General features: G+C 43.6%; 1 long non-coding RNA gene across 2 annotated transcripts; it reads left to right on the top strand.

The window, feature by feature from the left end:
• The first annotated feature begins 12,363 nt into the window (after positions 1-12,363).
• LOC121812290 lies at positions 12,364-13,939 on the top strand. 2 transcript variants are annotated; one of them, XR_006052973.1, is made up of 3 exons: positions 12,364-12,622; positions 13,382-13,462; positions 13,534-13,939. It is a non-coding gene; the product is annotated as an uncharacterized LOC121812290 (long non-coding RNA). The 2 variants fall into 2 exon arrangements; XR_006052972.1 differs by having other exon boundaries at positions 13,377-13,462.
• Positions 13,940-16,598: the final 2,659 nt, after the last annotated feature.

Below are 16,598 nucleotides of genomic sequence, written 5' to 3'. Positions count from 1 at the left end.
GGATAGAGTGAGAGAGAGAGAAGAAAAAAACGGAAGGCGAGTAGCCCATCTGGCTACATGAGCATCAGTTGAACATTATTGTACTGCAGGAAGTAGTGTGTTGATACAGAAATGGTGACAACAAGGCGATTAACAATGGAAGAGAGACAGACCATAAACATAAATGTAGGTGTGTCCTACAGAGAAACTGCAAAGAAAGTCAAGGTGTCAGTGAGTCCAGTTTCCTTCATCATCCAAAGGCTCAGAAACTGTGACAGGAAGAGGTCTGCAGACCCAAAGACACGACTGAATCAGTTACAGTGTGATGGCGGCTCACAGGACAACAGCTACAAGCAGCTTAATCGTGGTCGTAGTGAGAAGTCTCAGTTTCATCTGTGAAGAGAAGAAAGCCAGACGTCAGTATAAAACAAAGAGGCTTGGCTGGGCCATTACACCGTTGGACTACTGCAGACTGGAAGAAGGTCTTGTGGACTGATGGATCAAAAATTGATAAAACCATAAAAACGGTAAACCAGTTTAAAACAAAACCATAAAGCAGTCTAAGGGAGTCACTTTTGAACTAACTCTGACTTTGAAAATGAATTGTATGTAACACCCCCCAATAAGTCGTTATTCATTGTTGGCTAGTTGAGCTGAAATGTGAAAACCCACCTGTTAGCCATCATGTTAGGGGTTGCAGTGGATTTTGTAAATGAGGACTGTGTGAAGATGAGCTTGTTTGAGTTAGGTACACGGTGGTTCCCTGAACTCACAGGCTGGAGTCCAACATTGATTTTTTTCCTTGTCTGGTCCATCTGTACACAACAGGCAACACTGATGCAGAGGAGATTGCTCAGACTAGGGATGGGTATCGAAACCCGGTTCTTGTTGAGAACCGGTTCCCACTGTTTCAGTTCCTTGGAATTGTTTGCCATTTTTGCAAACGATTCTCTTATCGATTCCAGTCGCCCCGAATGACGTCACCACGTTGCGGAGCGTCATTTACCTGGCAGGAAACACGGCGCCTAAATGGCTCAAATGCTCAAAAGCTTGGTTAAACTTTACGAGAACGGAATACTTGCAAAGTAGATATTTCATTTAAGGGAGGAAACACTACGAATATGCAAAAGCATTTGCTCACAAAACACGCGATGACCTTAAATGAATGTCGTGTTTTTAATTCCGCTCCGGACTCGTGAATCTCAACCCAGCAGCAGCGGTAACGTTTGCACGTCCTCTCCCGTTAATGCGGCAGGTAAATAATCAACTAACAGTGCATATTATGTTAGCGCGATCTGCCTTATTACAAACCTGCCATTACTGTGCATTTAGGTGACCATGATGAGAGAGACAGAGTCTGGCTCAGATGCTGGCAGTTCTCGCTGCAGTCTGCCGGTAGCGTCTCCTTTCAGGCCAGGATAGACGAATGTCACCGAGCAGTGACTCAGTTTGTGGTCAAAGTTCTGCTTGTTCAAAGAGAAGATATAAAACAAAGTTCTAAGCTAATCGACCTTAGTGTTCTCCTTTTTTAAAAAAGAATCGATAAGAGAATCGATAAAGAATCGAATCGTTAAACAGAATCGAAAATGGAATCGGAATCGTGAAAATCTTATCAATACCCATCCCTACTCAGCACTATTTTATGCAATAATATGGTCTCTTTCTTCCAAGCACATTCAAACTGTTTACATGCACACCACATCGCAAACATAACTAAACAGAAACAAAACAAAAAGATAAAACCTCAGAATTCCGATATAGCACACTTTTTGGAGACTTTTTTCCCTTGCTTTATTTCAGAAATTTTTATCCCACATTATCTCGCTGAATTACTGCATATTAGAAGTTAGGAATAACGAAACCCAATAGAATGACAGAATGAAGAGAAAGACAGACAGAGAGAGAGCCTATCCTCTTTTTAATTGAGTGGGGTTCCCCTGACCCCTCTTCATCTGTGAAGTACAACCCAAGAGTTACATAACTTTGAGATTATTCCCACATCTCCCTTACTGTCCTTTTTGTCAGGTTTATGGCTGAGGGCGACTCAGAAATACTGGCTTTTAGGCCAGTCTTAAAGTGGTGTGTAATACATTTAGTTGACAACCACATCTCACCAATTAGGGATTCTTTACAACTTTGGACAGTTTGCGCTGTCAAAAAGAGCCATAATCCATAATAATCACTAGGTGCACACCTGTTGCATTTTACAAATCATGAGCTGCAAAGCTGTAAAAATGGAACGTAACACTGGGACACATGGTGTGAAAAATCTGGCCAGACAGATACATTCGGTCATGGTCTGGGTGGGTACCTGCAGGTCTCCAACAGCAGCCCCTCCTCCTTAGGCGGAGTTTGGTTGCTCCTCCCTGGCTGACCACCTGTGAGCAATTATTCCGGCAGTATATCAGACCTGCGCTCTCAACCATTCATCGCCTGAGTATCTGCTATCCCCATGTTAGTCAAGTGGAGCATCATAACTCTGTCCAGAATCCGTGTGATGACTTACTTGTTCTTCTTGTTCTCAGAGGTAGCACCTGGAGTGGAGGTCTTGTCTCCCTCACTCCCGCCTTCCTGGACCTGGGCCGCTTGCTGCTGATACGACGTGGCCTGCCGGCCCACCACTCACTTGCCTGCCTCCCCACGTCTCGACCGCTTCCGGGCTTCCGCCCCACCTGTCCCCTCCACCTGAAACCAAGTAAGGCAACTCAATTCAACTGTGGAGGATCGTTGATTGTCTGCTGGATCCCACTGACCGTGATCTCCTCTTATTCCAGTAACCGGGACCCAACATGCAGGTGCGACCGAATCAGCCAATCAGAGACACCCCCCTCACCCAGCCTGGAGGGAGGAGAAAATATAAACACCCACACTCACACCAGTGAGAGGAGCCACACATAAAACAAAAGCTGCATGTGATCACAAACCAGAACACTGAATCATAACAGCTAACTTTATAAATAACACCAATATACCCACACCATAAACATGTTGAAAACATCTCTAAATGAACAGTATTTATGTTTTACAAGCTTCTTGCATATAGCTGCAGTCTGCCAGAATATATGACTTCAGTTAAAGGAAAGGGAAAGGTACAGCTCAACATGATCTTTTGGATCAAAGTGTTGCCTCTAAAATTAGGTAAGCTAAAGGTTTTGCTTCCATGTCACTTGCAGAAATTCTAGGAATCGCTAGTAAGCCCTGACAAAAAATGAAATCATAAATTTAACAGGGAGCCAGTGAAAAGAAGCTAAGATGGGAATGCAATATCATCAAGAGTAAGGTGGTTTCCAATGAGCTGTCTCAAACTTTAAACATTTTCTGTTTGTGCTCCTGTTTAAATTGGCATCTCATCTCAGATATCAAGTAATCCAGAACTAATTACATTTTAAAATCAACCTTGCAAACAGTTAGAATCTCCATAATGCACTAATCCATACTGCTGCTGGGTGTCAAAAACACAAACAAAATGTATCAATGGATTGCTGAAATTTCCAAGTTACCATGTAAGAATAGCACAAGCACACTCCCACACCTCCTAAAGGAAAGAACAGAACTCACTTGCCTGCCCTCCAGCCCTCTGCCTACCGATCCCCAAAGAGCTTTTGCCTTCCCTCCATTGCTGCACTCACCCACAAACCAAGTAAGACGTATCGCTGTTATTTTCTCACACACTCTATCAAAAAGCTCAGTTCTCCCACTAACTTTGCTCTCCTCTGTTGCTGAAGAACTTCCTGTGAAACCATCCCAGTACCTAGTTTTTCCCATTCTTTCAATAAATCACTTAATAACTTTGAAACCCTTACGTGTTGTGACTCCTTTTGGGTCCATCCCTGCATCATTTTTGAAATACATAAGGTATGGTCATGTACAATGACTGAACTGAAAACGAATAAAAACACAGCCAATGTCCACAGAGAAAAGAAAGCATAGAGAAGCTACAGGAGTCTTGGGACATCCACCTCTTTGATGGAAAAGGTGCCTGAGTGCATGAGGTTGAAAGATACTTGCTAGATCAGGGCTAGGCAACTCCAGGCCTCGGGGCCGGTGTCCTGCAGGTTTTAGATGTGTCCTTGATCCAGCACAGCTGATTCAATCGGCTAAATTACCTCCCCAACATGTCTTGAAGTTCTCCAGAGTCCTGGTAATGAACTAATCATTGTTGAAACAGGGTGACATCTAAAACCTGCAGGACAACGGCACTCGAGGCCTGGAGTTGCCTAGCCCTGCACTAGATGTAGTCAGTGTGTTTGACGAGCAGCAGTCACTCAGCAGCATGGTACAGTAGAAGAAAATATAATAAAATAAAATAATAAAAAGAAATAAATAGAAAAATAGTAAAGAGCAAAATATTAGAGAGACGTGGTAAAAGAGAAAAGATGACTAAATATATATGTATCTATAAATATAAATATATGTACACTAGTGATTAAATAAGAAGTTAACATGTTTACCATGAAATAATATGGAAACTTTTATGAATTACCATGATTTTTTAAACTGAGTTTTTAATACAAAATACTGTAAAAATACATTTAAAATTTGATGGTAACTAGCTCACTGTCTGGGCCAAGCGAAGACACAGACTTGCGAACCTTGTGCCTCACTCGCTTGGTCCCTTCTATCAGATGCCACACTACAGCGACAACTTGATGCTGAACTTGGCAGATGTTCTTGTCGTACCGTCTCTTAGCACGCTTGACCACATACTGTGGTGCAGTGCTGATGGTCACAGGTCTGCCAGCCGACAACACCCCCAAGTCAATAAGCTCAGTTATCTCTCGCCCCAGAAGCATCATGTTTAGAGCGAGTCATGTGGAGCTGTGTTTGGTTGCCCAATAAGCCATGACAGCATATGGGATCGTTATATCCCAGTCCCAGTGGCGGCGCTCTGCAGTGTCAGCCAAGGCCTTATGAAGAGTACCATTAAAATGTTCGACCTGGCCATCAGACTGTGGGCAAAAAGGTGTGGTGCGTGTCTTTTTGATTCTCAACAGCAGAGATGGGCAGTAACGCGTTACGCGTTACTGTAATCTGATTACTTTTTTCAAGTAACGAGTAAAGTAAGGGATTACTATTGCAAAAACGGTAATTAGATTACCGTTACTTTCCCGTAGGAACGCTGCGTTACTGCGTTACTAAAACCGTGATTTTTTGCGAGAATGTCTCATGACAGTGACGTAAGCGAGTGCGACGTTCGTGACAACAGCTGTGTGCAGATCAACAATGGATCACATATCGAGTGCAGAGAGAGTATGAGCGTGCAGCGTTTAAAGCGTGGAAGTACTGACCTTACTTTGAGTTTGATTCCATAAAAAGTGACAAAAACATTAGTGTCCGCTGTGCGTGGGAAGAAAACTTCTTTTTACAGCGAAAAAACCCCTAAACTTCCAACAAGCACCGAGTAGCTACGACGTAATGGGAAACTCACAGAGAAACTCGCGGATTCTTCCACTGACCGCGGCACACCTGCACCAGGGTAACCCTCCGCCTGCCCCACTCCTGCTTTACAGGTGAAAATAGAGCAACAGGACCGCTGAGTCTTTGACTTTATTTATTTTCTGCTGTGTTTTACTTGCATCTATTTGAAAGACTGAGTGTAAACACAAAAAATATTTATTTTATGTGCTGGAATGTGCAGAAAATAGGTTTAAATGTTAAACTAATTTCTTCCAGTCAGAGAATGTTGCATATAATTAAATTTTTGCTTGATGCATAAAGTTAAAAGATTAAAACTAATAAAACAAGTTTAAAAAAGACTTTTCCATTTGATTACATTTTGTATGATGGATTATGCAGAAAAAGTAGAATTGGGCTGAAAGATCTATCGCTTTATCACCTACTTCAGGTTGTAAATCGTGTTTTTAAAAGTAACTAAGTAACTAAGTAATTAATTACTTTTGAAAATAAGTAATCAGTAAAGTAACGGGATTACTTTTTGGGGAAGTAATCAGTAATTAGTTACTGATTACTTTTTTCAAGTAACTTGACCAACACTGCTCAACAGTTGTCACTCATCCCTTGTTGGTCCCTGGTGATTAGCAGAAACGGAGCTCCACGCCCACTCTAACAACCTTTTCTGCCACTCGTGGCTTGTTCATGGGGACTGGATAAGCCTCCACCCACTTGCTGAAATAGTCTTGTACCACCAATATGAAGTGGTTACTGCCTTCTGTTTCGTTCAACGGTCCCATCAGATCGACTGCAATCTCTCCATGGGGGCACCAACATCGTACTGTACCCATCGCTGCCTGGGGGATTTTGGGGGCCCAGCCCTTTCAGCACAACTGGTGCAAGTCGCGCCAAGGTCAGAATCAAAATCAGAAAGGGTTTATTGCCAAATGTTGAGCAGGTTTACAACATTAGGAAATTGCTGCGGTGCTTCAGTGCAAACATACTGTCATAAATAGCAGCTTAAATAGACATGAAAATAAAAATAAGAATAAGAATTAAAAGTGCTACGTAGAAAGATATATACATGAGTGCAGGTGGTGATCAGTGCCAAACATGGAATGATGCAGTGACACAGCGTAGGGTCATGTGTTAGTGGTGGGACAGTCATATGGTTATTGTTCATGTGTCCAACAGCAGAGGGGAAGAAACTGTTCTTATGGCGAGAGGTTCTGGTGCGAATGGACCGGAGCCTCCTGCCTGAGGGGAGCAGGTCAAACAGACTGTGTCCAGGGTGAGAAGGGTCAGCTGAGATCCGAGCTGCACGCCGCAGTGTCCTGGAGGTGTACAGGTCCTGCAGAGATGGGAGTCTGCAGCCAATCACCTTCTCAGCAGAGCGCACAACACGCTGCAGTCTCTGTTTGTCCCTGATAGTGGCTCCAGCGTACCACACGGTGATGGAGGAGGTGAGGATGGACTCGATGATTGCAGTGTAGAATGCATCATCGTCCGTGTTGGCAGGTTGAATTTCTTCAGCTGCCTCAGGAAGTACATCCTCTGCTGGGCTTTCTTGATGACGGAGGTGATGGTGGGCTCCCACTTCAGGTCCTGGGTGATGGTGGTACCCAGGAAGCGGAATGAGTCCACAGAGGTGATGGGGGTGTCAGTCAGGATGATGGGGGGGAGTGGGGGTGTGCTTCCTGAAGTCCACAATAATCTCCACTGTCTTCTGGGCATTCAGCACCAGGTTGTTGTGGCTGCACCAGTTATACCAGTAGTACCTGTTCTTCAGGTGTGCCAGAGTCCTTTCTGTCCTGAGGTGGCCGCACACTGTCCTGTATCTGCTGCAGTACTGAGTAACGATAGGCGTAAAGCAGAAGGATCTGGGGGTAAAATACATTCTTTCTGTATCAGTGGAACTTCCTCACCAGCACTCCATCTTTTAGAGTACAGTCTTTCCTACTGCCCCAGTAGAGTTTGGTGTGCGGGGCTGCATGCCGCTATCATCGGCACCAGGACTGGGCCAGACCTTCCCCTTTTTCCTCCATTCCCAAACTGGGCCTATATCTCACGTCAGTTCTTCTGGCCAGCCACAGAGCTGTTCTGGGGTCCAGCCACGAACAGGCTACTGTGGTGTGACTCACCCACCCGGTGGATATTTGGGTGAGCACATCACTGGCACGAGGCTTCCTGCCATTCAGGACATTTATCTCCAGCGATGCCTCCGTAAAGCACACAGCATCATCAAGGACCACAGCCACCCAGCACATCAGCTCTTCTCCTTGTTACCATCTGGCAGACGTTACAGGAGTCTGTCTGCTCGGACTACAAGACTCAAAAACAGTTTTTACCACCAAGCCATACGACACCTCAACCACAACACTTAAACACACACAACACAGCACTCAGAAGCTACCTGCAGCTTCACAAGTACTCTGTTTAATCTGCACTGGTCACTCCACTTTATTGTATTGATATTTATATTTAAAAAGTGCAATACTGTAATTTTCTGCTGCTCATTCCTGTGCAATATCCCATCTGCCCTCCCGTCATATTTCTTTTCAAGATTTTCTTATTTAATCACTAGTGTACATATATTTATATTTATAGATACATATATATTTAGTCATCTTTTCTCTTTTACCACGTCTCTCTAATATTTTGCTCTTTACTATTTTTCTATTTTTTTTTATTATTTTTTTTATTATATTTTCTTCTACTGTACCATGCTGCTGAGTGACTGCTGCTCGTCAAACACACTGACTACATCTAGTGCAGGGCTAGGCAACTCCAGGCCTCGAGTGCCGTTGTCCTGCAGGTTTTAGATGTCACCCTGTTTCAACAATGATTAGTTCATTACCAGGACTCTGGAGAACTTCAAGACATGTTGGGGAGGTAATTTAGCCGATTGAATCAGCTGTGCTGGATCAAGGACACATCTAAAACCTGCAGGACACCGGCCCCGAGGCCTGGAGTTGCCTAGCCCTGATCTAGCAAGTATCTTTCAACCTCATGCACTCAGGCACCTTTTCCATCAAAGAGGTGGATGTCCCAAGACTCCTGTAGCTTCTCTATGCTTTCTTTTCTCTGTGGACATTGGCTGTGTTTTTATTCGTTTTCAGTTCAGTCATTGTACATGACCATACCTTATGTATTTCAAAAATGATGCAGGGATGGACCCAAAAGGAGTCACAACACGTAAGGGTTTCAAAGTTATTAAGTGATTTATTGAAAGAATGGGAAAAACTAGGTACTGGGATGGTTTCACAGGAAGTTCTTCAGCAACAGAGGAGAGCAAAGTTAGTGGGAGAACTGAGCTTTTTGATAGAGTGTGTGAGAAAATAACAGCGATACGTCTTACTTGGTTTGTGGGTGAGTGCAGCAATGGAGGGAAGGCAAAAGCTCTTTGGGGATCGGTAGGCAGAGGGCTGGAGGGCAGGCAAGTGAGTTCTGTTCTTTCCTTTAGGAGGTGTGGGAGTGTGCTTGTGCTATTCTTACATGGTAACTTGGAAATTTCAGCAATCCATTGATACATTTTGTTTGTGTTTTTGACACCCAGCAGCAGTATGGATTAGTGCATTATGGAGATTCTAACTGTTTGCAAGGTTGATTTTAAAATGTAATTAGTTCTGGATTACTTGATATCTGAGATGAGATGCCAATTTAAACAGGAGCACAAACAGAAAATGTTTAAAGTTTGAGACAGCTCATTGGAAACCACCTTACTCTTGATGATATTGCATTCCCATCTTAGCTTCTTTTCACTGGCTCCCTGTTAAATTTATGATTTCATTTTTTGTCAGGGCTTACTAGCGATTCCTAGAATTTCTGCAAGTGACATGGAAGCAAAACCTTTAGCTTACCTAATTTTAGAGGCAACACTTTGATCCAAAAGATCATGTTGAGCTGTACCTTTCCCTTTCCTTTAACTGAAGTCATATATTCTGGCAGACTGCAGCTATATGCAAGAAGCTTGTAAAACATAAATACTGTTCATTTAGAGATGTTTTCAACATGTTTATGGTGTGGGTATATTGGTGTTATTTATAAAGTTAGCTGTTATGATTCAGTGTTCTGGTTTGTGATCACATGCAGCTTTTGTTTTATGTGTGGCTCCTCTCACTGGTGTGAGTGTGGGTGTTTATATTTTCTCCTCCCTCCAGGCTGGGTGAGGGGGGTGTCTCTGATTGGCTGATTCAGTCGCACCTGCATGTTGGGTCCCGGTTACTGGAATAAGAGGAGATCACGGTCAGTGGGATCCAGCAGACAATCAACGATCCTCCACAGTTGAATTGAGTTGCCTTACTTGGTTTCAGGTGGAGGGGACAGGTGGGGCGGAAGGCCCGGAAGCGGTCGAGACGTGGGGAGGCAGGCAAGTGAGTGGTGGGCCGGCAGGCCACGTCGTATCAGCAGCAAGCGGCCCAGGTCCAGGAAGGCGGGAGTGAGGGAGACAAGACCTCCACTCCAGGTGCTACCTCTGAGAACAAGAAGAACAAGTAAGTCATCACACGGATTCTGGACAGAGTTATGATGCTCCACTTGACTAACATGGGGATAGCAGATACTCAGGCGATGAATGGTTGAGAGCGCAGGTCTGATATACTGCCGGAATAATTGCTCACAGGTGGTCAGCCAGGGAGGAGCAACCAAACTCCGCCTAAGGAGGAGGGGCTGCTGTTGGAGACCTGCAGGTACCCACCCAGACCATGACCGAATGTATCTGTCTGGCCAGATTTTTCACACCATGTGTCCCAGTGTTACGTTCCATTTTTACAGCTTTGCAGCTCATGATTTGTAAAATGCAACAGGTGTGCACCTAGTGATTATTATGGATTATGGCTCTTTTTGACAGCGCAAACTGTCCAAAGTTGTAAAGAATCCCTAATTGGTGAGATGTGGTTGTCAACTAAATGTATTACACACCACTTTAAGACTGGCCTAAAAGCCAGTATTTCTGAGTCGCCCTCAGCCATAAACCTGACAAAAAGGACAGTAAGGGAGATGTGGGAATAATCTCAAAGTTATGTAACTCTTGGGTTGTACTTCACAGATGAAGAGGGGTCAGGGGAACCCCACTCAATTAAAAAGAGGATAGGCTCTCTCTCTGTCTGTCTTTCTCTTCATTCTGTCATTCTATTGGGTTTCGTTATTCCTAACTTCTAATATGCAGTAATTCAGCGAGATAATGTGGGATAAAAATTTCTGAAATAAAGCAAGGGAAAAAAGTCTCCAAAAAGTGTGCTATATCGGAATTCTGAGGTTTTATCTTTTTGTTTTGTTTCTGTTTAGTTATGTTTGCGATGTGGTGTGCATGTAAACAGTTTGAATGTGCTTGGAAGAAAGAGACCATATTATTGCATAAAATAGTGCTGAGTAGGGATGGGTATTGATAAGATTTTCACGATTCCGATTTCCATTTTCGATTCTGTTTAATCGATTCGATTCTTTATCGATTCTCTTATCGATTCTTTTTAAAAAAGGAGAACACTAAGTCGATTAGCTTAGAACTTTGTTTTATATCTTCTCTTTGAACAAGCAGAAACTTTGACCACAAACTGAGTCTCTGCTCGGTGACATTCGTCTATCCTGGCCTGAAAGGAGACGCTACCGGCAGACTGCAGCGAGAACTGAGCCGAGCATTCTTTCAATGTATAAATGCACAGAAGGCATTGTAATAGCGATCGCACTAAATCACTTATTTCCTCATCTAGGATCGCTCATGGTCACCTAAATGCACAGTAATGGCAGGTTTGTAATAAGGCAGATCGCGCTAACATAATATGCACTGTTAGTTGATTATTTACCTGCCGCATTAACGGGAGAGGACGTGCAAACGTTACCGCTGCTGCTGGGTTGAGATTCACGAGTCCGGAGCGGAATTAAAAACACGACATTCATTTAAGGTCATCGCGTGTTTTGTGAGCAAATGCTTTTGCATATTCGTAGTGTTTCCTCCCTTAAATGAAATATCTACTTTGCAAGTATGAATGCCTTTTCCGTTCTCGTAAAGTTTAACCAAACTTTTGAGCGATTTGAGCCTTAGGCGCCGTGTTTCCTGCCAGGTAAATGACGCTCCGCAACGTGGTGACGTCATTCGGGGCGACTGGAATCGATAAGGGAATCGTTTGCAAAAATGGCAAACAATTCCAAGGAACTGAAACAGTGGGAACCGGTTCTCAACAAGAACCGGGTTTCGATACCCATCCCTAGTCTGAGCACATCTTCTTGGACATCAGTGTTGCCCGGTTGGTACAGATGGACCAGACAAGGAAAAAAATCAATGTTGGACTCCAGCCTGTGAGTTCAGGGAACCACCGTGTACCTAACTCAAACAAGCTCATCTTCACACAGTCCTCATTTACAAAATCCACTGCAACCCCTAACATGATGGCTAACAGGTGGGTTTTCACATTTCAGCTCAACTAGCCAACAATGAATAACGACTTATTGGGGGGTGTTACATACAATTCATTTTCAAAGTCAGAGTTAGTTCAAAAGTGACTCCCTTAGACTGCTTTATGGTTTTGTTTTAAACTGGTTTACCGTTTTTATGGTTTTATCAATTTTTGATCCATCAGTCCACAAGACCTTCTTCCAGTCTGCAGTAGTCCAACGGTGTAATGGCCCAGCCAAGCCTCTTTGTTTTATACTGACGTCTGGCTTTCTTCTCTTCACAGATGAAACTGAGACTTCTCACTACGACCACGATTAAGCTGCTTGTAGCTGTTGTCCTGTGAGCCGCCATCACACTGTAACTGATTCAGTCGTGTCTTTGGGTCTGCAGACCTCTTCCTGTCACAGTTTCTGAGCCTTTGGATGATGAAGGAAACTGGACTCACTGACACCTTGACTTTCTTTGCAGTTTCTCTGTAGGACACACCTACATTTATGTTTATGGTCTGTCTCTCTTCCATTGTTAATCGCCTTGTTGTCACCATTTCTGTATCAACACACTACTTCCTGCAGTACAATAATGTTCAACTGATGCTCATGTAGCCAGATGGGCTACTCGCCTTCCGTTTTTTTCTTCTCTCTCTCTCACTCTCTCTCTCTCCTGCACTCGTTCTTTTCGCCGCACAACTAGGTTAATTGGGAACCCACCTGCACATTGATTGCAGGGTGGCGCTAGCCCGTATAAAGCTAAGCCGATGTTTTGTTGGATTATTTCCTCCCGTGCATTTAGCGCAAAACAGCAGTAAATGCTGGCGTACTGCGACGGACTGATCAGCAAGAGCCGATTATATGACAGCTACAGGTATGCTCTCGCTTAACCTCAGATTCCCTCCGAATACTGGAATAATAATAATAATAATAATTATTTAAATAGCGCCTTTCAAAGCACCCAAGGACACTGTACAACAGATAAAAACTGGAAATATACACAATGATAAAAATAGAAGATAAGAGATAAAACATACAGAAATTTAAGAATAGGCAATTTTAAACAGATGAGTTTTAAGGGTGGACTTAAAAAGAGAGAATGAGCTAATATTTCTGAGGTCCGGGGGTAGGGAATTCCAAAGTCGAGGGGCAGAGCAACTAAAGGCCCTCCCTCCCATTGTGATCAGACGAGCAGAGGGAACAGAGAGAGAAAGAGAAGATGAAGATCTGAGGCAGCGGGATGGGAGCTTCATCTGTAATAAGTCAGACAGGTACGGTGGAGAGAGAGAATGAATAGCCTTAAATGTATACAGAATTATTTTAAAATGGATGCGAAATTTGACCGGGAGCCAGTGAAGTTGCTTCAGGATTGGGGAGATGTGGTGGGTAGAAGAAGTCCTAGTAATAATACGGGCAGCAGAGTTCTGGACACGTTGGAGCTTGTTGATAGATTTTTGTGTGAGGCCAAATAATAATGAGTTGCAGTAGTCAATTCTAGAGATAACAAGATTATGGATGAGAATGGCAGTGGCGTGAGGTGTGAGGAAGGGGCGGAGGCGATTAATGTTACGGAGTTGGAAATATGCTGCACGTGTAATATTTGTGTTAATATTTCCGGCCTGTTGTAGCGCAGCAGTCTGTTTAATTCTGCCATTGCGGAGAGAGGTGTTCGTGGTATCTCCACCAATGAGAGTATAGTGCCTCCGGTCCTGGGGTAAGCCGTTAGAACTACTTTTATTAGCATTCATAGCTATAAGAGTTTAAGGTTACATTTATCTGTTTCAGGGTTCACTGCTGTACTCACCTCTCCATGGTAAATTGTCCAACCTAAATTGGAAGAGTGGACTGCCTTCTCAGCTGCTGTTGTGAACTCCTCCTTGGTGGAGTCTGCTGTCTTGTCTTGTTTTGTCTTATCTTGTTTTTATTAAGTAGGCTTACCTTTTTTTGGGTTCGCCTGGTGTTCTATTTTATTGGACTGTTGCTCGTACCCACGCTTCTGTGATCGGGCTGAAGTGATTCTCTGCCCGAGTGTCGTGCTGGGACTCTAAATCGCCTGGGTGGCCGGTCTCAGCCGGTGGGGAGCCAGACCAGCCTACGCCTGAGAATAATTATTACCAGCACGAGTGGTAGTTTGACCCGTGGGGAATAAGCCTTTCCCGTGGGTGTGTGTGTGATTTCTTTTATTAAAGTTATTAAGGTGTGTTTTAGTTTTTTTTATGATTTGTAGCGAGCCTGACGCTCAGTGTCCTTTTTATTTCAGTGAACGGAGGATGAGCCAGTGGTCCTGGGACCTCAGGTGGTGGGTTGTTTTCACACTTTCTTTTGTACAGCACTGGGTGGGTTGCAGTGATTCTTTTTGTGTGATTTTCTTTTGGTTCCACGGCTGCTGGTAAGTCCAAGTTCCACGATTGTTTTATTTTTACTGTAGGACACTGTCAACAATGACGCTACATCTTGATTTTTAATATTTTATTTATTTTTCTATAAATAAAACTGTTTTGATATTGGAAGCCAACCTGCCTCAGTGTGCATCCTTGAATCTGTGCGGACTCCTTTTATTCCTTTTATCTATTTTTCTTAAATATATTTCCTGGGGGTGCAATTCCCCTAGGTGGCGTTGTCAAGTTTATTATTTTGTTTATAACCCCGCCAACCACTTGGTCACACTCATGAAGGTCTGGTACCACAGTGTGCTCCAGCACTGCTTTTATGCAGACAGAGGGGGTTGTAATTAATCCAGAACAGTTGGAACACCTGTATATTATTTGTTTTTAGGTAACCTTACCTTTTTTTAACCTCTGGCAGTTCACCACTTACCTTTGTACCATTTAAAGCTGTTCATTACACTCGAACGACTTGCAATAAATAACTGGAGGTGTTCTAAACCTTTTGACCGTTAGGGTACACCCACATCCACCTCCACCCCTCCCCCGCTACCACTTACCATGAGTAATCATTGTAAGTGTTTAGGCCTGCTTTCCATTAATATTGGCTTTGATGACAGTTTCTGGCATCTAGTTCCTCTTATTACACTTATTAAGTACTGATGCATTCTTTCACCAGACCTCAAGATTATTTCTCTTCACTCAGCACCCTTGACATTGTATAGATGCTAATATATTTCCCCAGAGCTTCTCTGGCTCTAGAGCAGTTGGAATTGCTGTGGGCATGCCTGAGGATAAACAGATAATGGGACACTTCTCATTGACTTGCCTGCGCTAACAGGCGAGTAGCCTAATGTAAGAACAAACTTAAATGCAAACTAATAAGTAGAAGTGAGAAGAATGTGTGCGCTGTTGTAGTGTGTAACACTGTGAGTGTGCAGCCAATTGTCCAATCTGAGTGACAGAGAGGCAAGACTGCTCTTCTGTAAATGAGCTCCCATGAGTCCTTCAGTTTTTATCTCTCACTGCAGATATACAGTGCTGGGGAGCTTCCGAAGACCTGCTTGTATCTTCAAATACACAACATGCTACAACAATATGGAACATACGTCACGGTCTGGCTGGCAGACCGTGGGGAGATGGGGAAATAGGACCCAAACGCCGGACTCTTCAGTGCAACAGTGTTTATTTACAAGGTGGTGAAGTAAACAACAATAAATCCCCAGTTTCCCAGACTCCCGTGTAGTGTCTTCTTCCCATAAGTCCCCGTGTAGTGCTCTCTGCCCCAGTGTCCCTGCACTCCCCGTGCTCACTGCTCCTTCTCGTCCCACACTCCTCCTGAGGGGAAAACAATAGAGGCAGCCGTTACAACTTATCCCAGCAGGCATACACTCACACTTGACTTGCTTGAAGACTGACGTGTAGTCAAACGCAATAATCCAGCGTCGGTGGAAGCTCCATCGCTCATCTAAATAGCTCCCCCGACGAGCCCAGATGAGGAGCAGGTGTGCGGCCAGGACTTCGGGTGTGGCCAGCCCTCAAGTTAGGCCACGCCCCCAGGGCTGAAGGTGCCTGTAACTTGGCCACAGCAGAAAGGCAATACACACACATACCTGCCTACATACAGATGTGCACAGGGGCAGTGCAGACAACACACCAAATAATAATAATAATAACAACAACAACAGTCATCGTCCCCACTGCCCACGGACCCCGAGTCCCCAGAGCCGGGTCCGTGACACATACTGCAACAATATTACAACATTTTCATGCAAAGAAACACGTGAGCAAAACGCGTCACTAAAACTATGCACATTATGCTGTTGCTAAACATTCTACAGAATAGTTTTTTCCCAGAACAGTTTAGTAGCTGGCTGAAGGGATTTTCTTTCATTACAGCCAATTAGCAGGACATTAATCCTTAGCCCAGACCAATGTCTTGTTGTTACTGCAGTAGTTTTGATATAAGCTTGTTAATTTTACAAAAGATTTTGGGCTCAAGTGCTCAATGAAAAAAGGCACAAATTAGTTTTTAAAAAAAGAATTTGCCCACATAAGAAATCTATTTATTTCTACATCCATACATCTCACAATCATGTCTGTCAGAACAAAAGTCAACAAATAAATTTTCATCTTTTCTATAAAGATTATACATTCAGAGAGGATGGTCTTCTGCATGTACTGTTTTTACATCCATCAACAGGGCAGGCAACAAAATGCCGACGTAGATGTGAGTTTGTGCATAATGCAGTAATGACAGCATAATGCTGTCATTACTGCAGGTGTGCACTTTACCATTGTGTTCTTGTTCTTTTGTTCAATAAAAAGAAGAGTAACGTCCTTATTGCCATTCCTGAAAAGCTAACCACTTTCATTAAGTGCCTCTTTGTTTCCCTTTCTGGCAACCTGGTGTGCAGATAATGGAAGAAACATCACTGTAACTGTAACATACTGAATTTACTACAA

The sequence above is a fragment of the Haplochromis burtoni genome, unplaced genomic scaffold (assembly GCF_018398535.1).
Source record: "Haplochromis burtoni strain Fernald_Lab_line unplaced genomic scaffold, NCSU_Asbu1 Contig_510, whole genome shotgun sequence".
Lineage (NCBI taxonomy): Eukaryota > Metazoa > Chordata > Actinopteri > Cichliformes > Cichlidae > Haplochromis > Haplochromis burtoni.
This window is presented reverse-complemented; position numbering and strand designations above follow the sequence as displayed.